Source organism: Cavia porcellus, unplaced genomic scaffold (assembly GCF_034190915.1).
Source record: "Cavia porcellus strain 051 isolate PalLab524CR breed Dunkin Hartley unplaced genomic scaffold, mCavPor4.1 scaffold_10, whole genome shotgun sequence".
In the NCBI taxonomy this organism is placed as follows: Eukaryota; Metazoa; Chordata; class Mammalia; order Rodentia; family Caviidae; genus Cavia; species Cavia porcellus.
The window spans coordinates 5,514,500-5,525,445 of record NW_026947493.1 but is presented as its reverse complement, the minus strand read 5'-3'; the positions used below and the strand labels follow the sequence as shown (position 1 = coordinate 5,525,445).

Genomic DNA, 10,946 nt, shown 5'->3' with positions numbered 1-10,946 from the left:
CTGAGGAATGGATAAAAAAGTTGTGATATTTTTATACAATGGAGTACTATTCAGCTATAAAGAATGATTACATTGAGATATTTATAAATAAGTGGACGCAGCTTGAGACCATACTCATAAGTGAAATAAATCAAACTCACATGTATAAACACCGAATAGTTTCCCGAGTGTAAGAAATGATAAGAATACATAAAATATGTGGTAATCATGATTCTCAATCATATTGGTTTGAATCCATATAATGTTATCACTCATTAATTGCAATGATTTTAACCTGGGTTGTTCAATTTTAGTATCGGTGATAGTACGAATTGCTTTTCTGAAGAAAACAACACATCATAAAATCTAGTGCTGATTTAATATCATCTTGTTTTGAAGTCCCATCAAGCTGTTGTACATCTGTTTGCACTAGTCTTAACATGTGGTATCTTACTATATTTTACTATAGGTGGTAGTATAAACAAAAAATTTTTATAGGCAAAGAGATAATATAGAAACCATTGTTGGTTTTCTGTTAACTGGTTCTAAATACCCTGTAACTTCTTCATTCTCTTGAATAGCTTCAGTCTGTCTTGATATGCTTGATGCTGTACTATATGAAGTTATACTCAAACAATACAAGGAAGGAAGCACTAATGTGACTACTATTGTGTTAGATTATCTGGGGGTACAACACAATGATGCTTAAATTGTTCGCTTTTGACCTGTGTTGTTCTAATACAATGTCCTCTTTTATCTCAATCTCCACCCTTTTTAAATTAATCTATTTTTTTCAATTAAAGAAAAACTAAATTAAAACGTGGGATATATTATAGTAACTTTTTTGTTTTCCTGTTAACCTGATATGAACCCCATTATTGCTCTCCCCATCTTTTTCTGTCAGATTTTACTATATTCTATTTTGTTTGATAGTATCAAGTTTGAGGGTATGGGCAACCACTTTGAAGGCAGTAAGATTCACTATGATGCCCATTATGGTTTGATTATTATCTTCTTTTGAAATCCTGTAAGGTCTCCAGTGTAGGTTTTATTGGTCTTGTTCTGTATTGTTTGGATCAATTCTATTATACCTGATGATATAGGCAACTCTTTTTAAAAATAGAAAGACACACAATGGTACACATTTTTGGTCACCTGATATTCTATTTTTGCATCATGTACTATGCCCATCCTTCTGTTCTAACCGACTCTGTTTTGTTTAGTCACGTTAGGTTTTATTCTTTTCAAAAAAAGTAATAAGAACTGTGGTAGTAAAAAAAAAAACCCAAAAGTGTAATTTGTAGGGAGCCGAGTGACAGGCATTGCTGCCTCGATGTCTCTCTCTCTCTCCTATGGGCACTGCGTCTGCCTACATTAACCATAATCCTCTTCTGCTTATGTCACGTATCCGGATGTGATGGTAACCCTGTTGTATTCATCTGTTTAACCTCTTCCTGTCCCAGCTCCCGCCCTTAGCCTATAAAAGGTGTGATTATTTCCTGAATAAACCGGAAGCTTGATCAGATTATTTCGACTTGCTTTCGTCTCTTTTTGTCTCCCCCATGTCTTTTATTTAATCCCCGTTTCCCCTCCAGGAGTTCTGAACTTGTTGATCTGCAGGCCGGATCAAGTGTTGCCCAACGTGGGGCTCCAGGCACGGAGAAGTTAACGAGGGAGCCGTTCGAGAGACAGCCGGCTTAAACTGAAAGTGAAAGCAAATTGAACCAGAGACCGCGGTCGAGGAATGAGTAAACTGAATCAAGGATTAAAGCTTAAAGCAACAGGACATTAAATCAAGTGCCGAGACCTGCGCAGACGACTACCCGACGTCCTGCCCGAGTCACGGTGAGTGAACGGCAACCCCATTTCCCTTCCCCGACATGGGTCAAGTATTGAGCAAACATGAAGTGTTCATCGGAGGCCTTATAAAGGCATTAAAGACAAGAGAGATAAGGGTTGGAACAAAAGAATTATTACAGTATTTTCAGTTTATTCATAAGGTTTGCCCTTGGTTCCCCCTAGAGGGTTCTATAGATACCAAGAGGTGAAATACAGTAAAAGATGCTTTAAAAGATTATTATAGAGTTTTTAGGGCTGGAGGTTTAGCTCAGCAGCATAAGCGCCTGACTTGTAAGCAGGCAGTCGTGAGCTCAATCCCCAGTACCGATAAAATGGAAAAAGACAAAAAAAAAAAAAAAAAAAAAAAAGATTATTATAGAGTTTTCAGTCCAGAAAAGGTTCCTGTGACCACCTTTACATATTGGAATTTAATTTCTGAGCTGCTTGCCCAGAGGCATGCAGACCCTCAGGTTGAGGAGACAGTTGCGCTGGGTGAGGCTGCCTTGCGCGACTCCCTTAAATCTACCTCAAAACCGTCCTCAGAAAAATCTGAAGCCTCTAATTTCTCAGATGCAGAGAATGATGGCCTGTTAGAGGTCCTCATACATGGTGATCTGCCACCACTTCCACCTGTTGACATGATCAGCAGGTCCCAGGACGGCAGCCCTCCACTCCCTGTGCCTCCATGGCAAATTGGGGATTCATATAAGCCTTTAAAAACAACCTTAACTCTGAAAAGCTTGCAGCCGCACAGCAGCTGGTGCAGGACCAGTTAGATGCAGGCCACATTGTTCCTAGTAATTCCCCTTGGAACACACCTATCTTTGTTATCCGGAAAAGGTCAGGAAAGTGGAGGCTGCTACAAGACCTTAGGGCAATAAATAAGACAATGGTCTTAATGGGGCCCCTACAGCCAGGCCTCCCCTCACCCAGTGCCATTCCTTTGGGATTTTTTTAAAATTGTCATAGATCTTAAAGATTGCTTTTTCTCTATTTCTTTACATTTCATGACTTCCAAAAACTATTGGGAGACATTAATTGGCTCATACCATTTTTAAAACTAACTAAACATGATTTACAGCGCCTTTATGCGCTGCTTCGGGGAGACATAGATCCAACTTCCCCCCGAGAGCTTACACCTGATGCCAGGAGAGCGCTCAGTAAAGTAGAAGAGGCTATTGCTCAACAAACTGTTTCCTTTATGGACTACAATGAGCCTTTACAGTTTCTCATTTTTAATACAAAGCTTTGCCCCACAGCAGTGTTCTGGCAACAAGCTCCCCTCATGTGGGTCCATTTACCAGTCTCTCCAAAAAGAACACTTTTGCCTTATTTCCAAGCTGTCTTGGACCTAATAATCCAGGGTAAAAAGCAAGGAAAATGTTACTTTGGCAAAGAACCAGACATTATCATTCAACCTTTTACAAAAGACCAAATAGATTGGCTACTTCAGAGTACGAAAGTGTGGCCTATTGCCTTAGCTTCCTTTTCAGGGACTATTGACAATCATTACCCTCCAAATAAGCTAGTTGACTTTGCTAATCGTCACTCATTTATATTCCCTAAAGTCACAGCTTCGCAACCCCTTCCAGGTGCCCTGGTTTTATTCACTGATGGCTCATCCTCTGGAAGGGCTGCTTATGTATCTCAAGACAATGTTTCTACCCTCCAGGCAGATACTTCCTCTGCACAATTAGCAGAGTTAGAAGCTATTCTTGCAGCTTTTGCTGCTTACTCTAACCAACCATTTAATTTGTATACTGACAGTGCTTACCTTGCTCAGTCTGTTCCATTATTAGAGACTGTTGCTACTATATGTCATGCTTCCCCAGCTGCAAATCTGTTCAAACAATTACAATGCTTCATACGGCTTCGCTGTCATAAGTTCTTTATCGGTCATCTGTGAGCTCATTCCAACCTCCCAGGGCCTCTTGCCCAAGGAAATCATTTGGCTGATGTTGCTATACGAGCACAGGTTTTTATGGCTCAGGACTCCAAGGTGTCTGAGGCCCAACAAGCCCATCAGCTACACCACCTCAATGCTCACACCCTCCGCCTTCTCTACAAAATTACCCGTGAGCAAGCCAGACAAATTGTAAAAAATTGTCCATCTTGTGCTATCCACTCACCTGTTCAACACCTAGGAGTCAACCCTAGAGGTTTAATTCCTAACGCCTTATGGCAAATGGATGTTACCCATTTCAATGAGTTTGGCAATCTAAAATATGTACATGTCATTATTGACACTTACAGTGGCTTCATTTTTGCCACTCTCCAGACTGGAGAAGCTGCTAGACACATTATAGCCCATATGCTGTCAGCCTTCTCAGTTCTGGGATGTTGTCAACAGCTTAAGACCGATAATGGCCCTGGCTATACCAATACCTCCTTTGCTCAATTTTGCAAGAGCCTTAATATCCTCCACACTACAGGTATACCTTATAATCCTCAGGGACAAGGCATTGTTGAATGTGCGCATCGTTCTCTTAAATTCACCATAGATAAAATAAAAAGGGAGATATGGTACCCCACCCAGGGGTCCCCTAGAAATGTCCTTTCACATGCTCTTTTTATTTTAAATTTTCTGACCCTGGATGCTTCAGGCTGCTCTGCAGCATCTCGGTTTTGGCATACTCAGACTCAAACATGGTTTGCATCTGTTTTATGGAGAGACCCACTAACCAATGTGTGGAATGGCCCTGATCCAGTCCTTATCTGGGGATGAGGTTCAGTGTGTGTTTACTCTCAACAAGATAGAGAAACTAGATGGCTACCTGAACGCCTTGTAAAGCAAATAGACAGTTCTTCAAAGACCCCATGTAATGCCCAGGAATAATGTTATTTCCTGAGGCACAATCCCCTGTGTTCTCTTACAGGTGACACATCTCCCTGGAGCCTTATGCTGCTTAGCCAGCCTTCTTGAGCCACACCACACCCATGGTGGATTTTGATCCCTGCCAAACAGACTACAACTGCTGACAGCCATGCACAGAACCCCATGACTGCGGAAGAGGCTCTTCTCGGTCTGGAGGAACATACACCAGCCAAATAGACTGCATCCAGTGTTATACAAGGCATGCTCCAAGACACAGGAGAATGACTTCATACAGAGACACCAACAGATGGCTGTCAACCCCTTCTCCTCGATTGGGGAGGGGGGTTTCCCTTACCTTATGCCCCTTTTGGGTCCCCTAGCTGACCTATTGTTTCTCATTTCTGTGAGTTCTTGTATTTTTCAGAGGATTATGATGTTCATTAATAACCGGATAGACGCATTTATGGCAAAGCCCATTCAGGTACACTATCATCAGCTGGAGATGGCAGAGCAACAAACCTACTGGGAAGGAATTCCCACAGTGGCCCATATGATGATGTGGCCTAACTGCCCTGGAGCAATGGACAGGCAGTCAGAGACGGGCAACTAGGACATACATGTTAATTCCAACGGCCACCTAAGACAGGCACAGGACCAACTGCTGTTCTGCAAGCCCATGACGGGTAGGGCCTGGTTGGGTTCATGCAATGAGGTCCTTGACCTAAGACAGACGCTGTCCTCACAGGGCCTGCCATACTCTTAATTAAATAATATAAAAAGGGAGGAGATGTAGGGAGCCGAGTGACAGGCATTGCTGCCTCGATGTCTCTCTCTCTCTCCTATGGGCACTGCGTCTGCCTACATTAACCATAATCCTCTTCTGCTTACATCACGTATCTGGATGTGATGGTAACCCTGTTGTATTCATCTGTTTAACCTCTTCCTGTCCCAGCTCCCGCCCTTAGCCTATAAAAGGTGTGATTATTTCCTGAATAAACCGGAAGCTTGATCGGATTATTTCGACTTGCTTTCGTCTCTTTTTGTCTCCCCCATGTCTTTTATTTAATCCCCGTTTCCCCGCCAGGAGTTCTGAACTTGTTGATCTGCAGGCCGGATCAGTAATTGTTATTAAAAAGAGAGGAAAGGAAGGTGGTCTAAGGGATATAATTGCATGTATGTTTGAGTGTGTAGTCTGGAAATCTATATTACTGTTAGCTTTTGTTGGATCATTGAATGGCACTGTCTGCAATCTCATTGTATGAATGTACACTTTATATGCTTTAATTTTATAATTTGTACAACTGTTTCTAAGATGACAATATGTAACCTATTAACTAGTGATATCTTACTGTATTTTTTTCTTGAAATTCTGTATTATTTGTACCCTTTTACTGCTTTGTTTTTTTAATTTCCTTTCTTTTTTCCTCTTTAAATTAAAAAAAAGAGAGAGATTAACCAATAACAAATGCTGGTGAGGTTGTGGGAAGAAAGAAACCCTTTTGTATTGTTGGAGAGACTGTCTTGATTTCTTAAAATACAGGTACAAACTCCATGCATGGTAAAATCACCATGTGCATGCCAATAGATAATAATACTATGACACTACTACATTAGAAGAACTATCATTCTTCTAATGATACTACAATACTACAACTAATGAGGCTCAGACACACAAGCTTACATATTCCATGGTCTTTCTTATATGAAAATATCTCTCCCTCTCTCTGTCTCTCTGTCTCTCTGTCTCTCTGTCTCCCCCCTCCACATGACACAAAGACAGAGAGAAAAGGTATTGTGATTCAATGTGAACAATGTATCTAACTGTGTACCTTGACTATTGAGTACAATTGTCTTACATGTTTTATACATGTTTGGACTAAGAATATATTATCTGTATATTTGATAATTAATTGCATAAGGTCTTATAAGATAAATGCATGAATGTAATATTGGAAAAATAGAAGGGGTGATGGGAAGGATGAGCAACAGAATTTGAATGTTTACATACATGTACCAATCCCATAAAGTGAATGTAATAATTATCTACAGCAAATATATACTAATAAAAGTAAAAATAACAAAGCATTTGAAGAGACTGGACAAAAGTTCAAAAGTATAAAACTATTTTTAGAAAATGTCATCTACCTTAATATGTTTGGTGCCAATGGTAACTTGAAAGACTATTTAAAAAGGATTGGCCTTTTCCAGTTTGATTCACAACATTCTATAGTGATTTCTGGTTAATTTGTATACTTGTATATTTGTATAATTTGTATATTTGTATACTTTGCCAGGGCAAAAAATATTAAATGTTTCACAATATAGAAACAGCAATTTATAAAACTGCTGGAAAGAAGAATTATGCTAATAAAGACAATGTAAACTATTAATCCACCCATATGCATGGAAATAATGTATTTAAAATGAGCATACTATGTAAAATGTGTATTATTTATACTTGTCATAATATCATTATTTATTGGCATGTACATGATAATTTTAACATGCATGTAGTTTCTACCTGTATTTTAAGAAATCAAACATTGCTTCACTGTTACAAAGGGATTATTTTGCTAATACGAGAGACCCATTAATCTAATTACATTCATGTATCATTATAATACATAAAACAATACATATGAATGTTGAAGCAATTAGATCAAATGTCATGAATGAGAAACTCAGTAATATAATAAGGATATTTATTTTTCTTTGTGAGCTTTATGGCTTTGGTTTTTGTCTCAGGAATATTTTTATATCCTTGACCTGAGATATGGTAGAATGACAATGAGAAGAAAAAAAGAGAAAACAAGACACATTACTTTGGCGCTCTGTGTTGCATTTGCTGATTGTCTATATTTGGACACTATTATATGGTTTTGACATTTGTCTACATTTTTGTGTGTGTGCTTGGTACTCCAGGATACACATTTGGAAAGCACATTATGCATCCTTTAATTCAATATTGAAATTATCACTTATGAAGGGGCTTAACAGATGTCCTTTTAAATCATTCTCTTAGCTTTGTTCTTGCATGAAATAATAGTATTTCCACGAAATCTTGACAGCACAGTTGTAACATTTGCCTGCAGAGTCCAGAAAAAGTTCACAAACTACCAATTAAAGTTTAAATCTTTAGTTTCCAATTAAAATTTATAATTTACTGGTATATAAATTTATGAAGGAAATTATAACTACACTAATGGGTGTGAGTATGAAAAACTTTGTTGATTTTATGCTTTATGGGTAGGTTTGATTTTAGGCTAAAATATTAATTTTTAGATATAATGCGTATTTGAGCCAGATGATGGCTCGTAAATCATTTCTTTCCTTGAGAAGACCTGGGTTGCTGAGCACCAAGTTTAACTTTCTGTTGGCTCCCTGCTTCTGCATGTTTATTAATAGTTACAGTTTAAACTTGTTTATTTTTACCAACTAGCACCTGTATGATACAGGTTGCTTTTGAAAGGATTTTGCCCTAGATAGGACAGTACAGCGGTAAGAGGCGGGATCAAGGAACATTTACTTTGAGGGCATTTTCCTGCCCCTAGGCAATTTATCTGTGGTGCAAAATGAGTTTCAATCAGCTGCTGGCGCATCAGTAATGCCCCTTTAGGCACCACCCCAGACCAAAGCTATATGCATGCTCCCCACACCACGTGTCCAGCAGAGAAAGCCAGACCCCTGCGGTCACGGAGTTTCTCTCCACATCCTTAAAATAAAGGCCACTTTACTTTATATTCTGTCTTCTACCCACACCAAAAATTCTATCAGTTTTAAAGGATACAATTTATAAGTGTTATGAAAATAACCAAAATGTATTTAACATATTCACACCAGATATTTATAACATTTAAAACAAAATGCCACAGAGGAAGTAAATCTGGGATGTCATCCAATTATTTGAAGTCATATTTTAATCAGGTAGATATAAGGAGAATATTTCATTTTAGAAACCTGTAGAGGAGTTATGAACTTCAAAGTTATATTTTCATGACCTGAAAAACTCCATATATACACCTGAAACTCTTCCACTCCTGATTATGTCATTTTAGGACTCTTTAAACCGCTCTGCCAGCTTGTAAAACCTTAGCTGTCTCCAGTCTACTGTTATACTTATTTCACTAAACTCCAAATCGTGTGCTTGGTACTCTGGCTAAATGTTTCAGCGGCTCTCAAATGCCATGCAGTGCAGGTCAAGTTTCTTGACTTGGCCTCACAGCCTTCACAAACTGGCCTAGACGACTTTAGTCATCCGTGGCGGCACCAGCCCACTAGACTCTGCTCTCTTACCAGATGTTCTTGTTCTTAAATCTCAAGGGTCATTTTCAGGGACTCCATCACTGATGAACGCCCTCACGTGGTCTCTGCCAGCCCCAGCTCAGCTCATCCTTCTGGGCTCAGTTCAAACAGTTCAAATGCACTTCTACTGCAATACTTCCTCTTTCTCCAAGGAGGAAAAACCATTCTTTTCATATGGAATTATGGGAGCAACTGTCACATCTATAGTTATTGTAAATAAGTTAGTGGTAGAGAGCAGTAAGAACACTTTTTAACTGCATAAACTTTAAAGTCTGTGAAAATTAGTTTTAAATTTATGTCTGCTTTTAAAAGGATGACTTTGAGAACTCTAATCTCTCGTTTTAATTTTCTAATCAGAAAAAAAACAAGAATAGTGGAACCTTTTTTGTAAATATTTGGGAATCATTTATTCCTTTATATTTATTTATTTTTTATTTTAAAAAGCAAAACAGCAAAAAGGATAGAAATGATACAGAATTTCAAAACAATAGTAGGAAATCAACAATAGCTAATTTGGGAGTGATTTTTAAGTACTAAACTGGATCCTGTATGTAAAATACTTTGCACAGTAGCTGGAGTAAGTATTCATTTTTATTTCTTTACAATTCTCATCATCCCAGGAATCAACTAATGCACTAACAAGCCTGTCTTCTGAAGCATACTTACAAGTATTATTGACTGAAGAAACATAATTGATTGTCCATATCACAAAGAGCACTATTTTACAAATGGTGTTCAAGAAATATTTATTGAATGAATTAATCAATGTTTCACTTTAGGCAAAGCTATTCTGAGCTTATCCAAAATAAACATTCAAAGTAAACATCTCTTTGAATCTTATAAGCTCCTTTATAAAATGGAGTAATAATTTATAAAAGCATTATAGCAGTGAACTTCTTTTAGTTCTTGTTTTCACATAAAATAACATTTTTTATCATATATATTACTGAGATACAAGTAAGATATCTATGTAGTATTCAGTCAATCAAAAGAACAGGAAATCTCTGGAACACTGATTTAATTAGACAAACTCTGGATTTTGAGTATCATATATAACGAAAGATGACTACTAGTAATATTGATATTAATAATGAAAATTGACATTTACTTATACACTTCATGTGTCAAGGTAATTCTCACAATATTTGGGCACCATGTTAAATGCATTCCTCTTAAATTCGTTAAAATATAAAGGTAGGTAGATTTAAAAATGTATTTCTGTACCAATTTCACTGTACGATCTTAGTTGGCTTTATTCTGACTTGTTCTGTTGTATATTTTCAAAATAAAATTTAAAAAAATATATGAACGATACATTTGGTCAGCTAGGCAATAATACAGCATGAAAAGGTCTACTATGAAAAGCAACTGGTTTGGATGAAACATGTCTTTAAAACACATCTGTGGTGATGGAATTAAGGGAAACACCAAAAACCTGTCTTGCCCAAACAAGCAAATAAAGTGAGACTAAAAAGCATTGAGCACTAAGGAGAGATTAAAACAACTTGATCCAAAAGCAAATGCCAATATCTACTCTGTAATTTGGATTCTAGAGTTGGGCCAGGGGAAGGTTGCCCAAAGTTTATGCCACCTCTAGGGTTCTGTCAAAGGCAGTTGCATAATCATTGTGAAGTAAGCCTTTAAGCTCTCCCTGATAGAGCTCGAAGCCTAAGATCACCAATCATGGAAGCCAGCTTCCCTTGGAGTGGGAATTGTCAGTAAAGGAAGGAAGTGAAATTTTTACAAGTCTTCAGATATTAGAACTAGTTTAACTAGAATATAAAATACGTGTGAGTTTTTCAGACTCTAATTGACAAAATGGGAGCTGGGGATTTAGCTCAGCGGCGTAAGCGGTGATATATTTAACATGTATTTGTAAACTTTGAAATGTGGAATGAGTAAAATCAGATATAAAGGCCCAAATATAAAGACTCAGTCCATAAATGGGCATCTGAAATGAATACACATTTCTCAGATGAAGAAACACAAATGACAAATAAATATATGAAAA

At 37.8% G+C, this 10,946-nt stretch overlaps 1 long non-coding RNA gene across 1 annotated transcript; it reads left to right on the top strand.

Moving 5' to 3' along the window:
- The first annotated feature begins 1,321 nt into the window (after window positions 1-1,321).
- Window positions 1,322-7,027, top strand: LOC134477816 (uncharacterized). The gene is made up of 2 exons (XR_010050033.1): window positions 1,322-1,824; window positions 4,695-7,027. It is a non-coding gene; the product is annotated as an uncharacterized LOC134477816 (long non-coding RNA).
- Window positions 7,028-10,946: the final 3,919 nt, after the last annotated feature.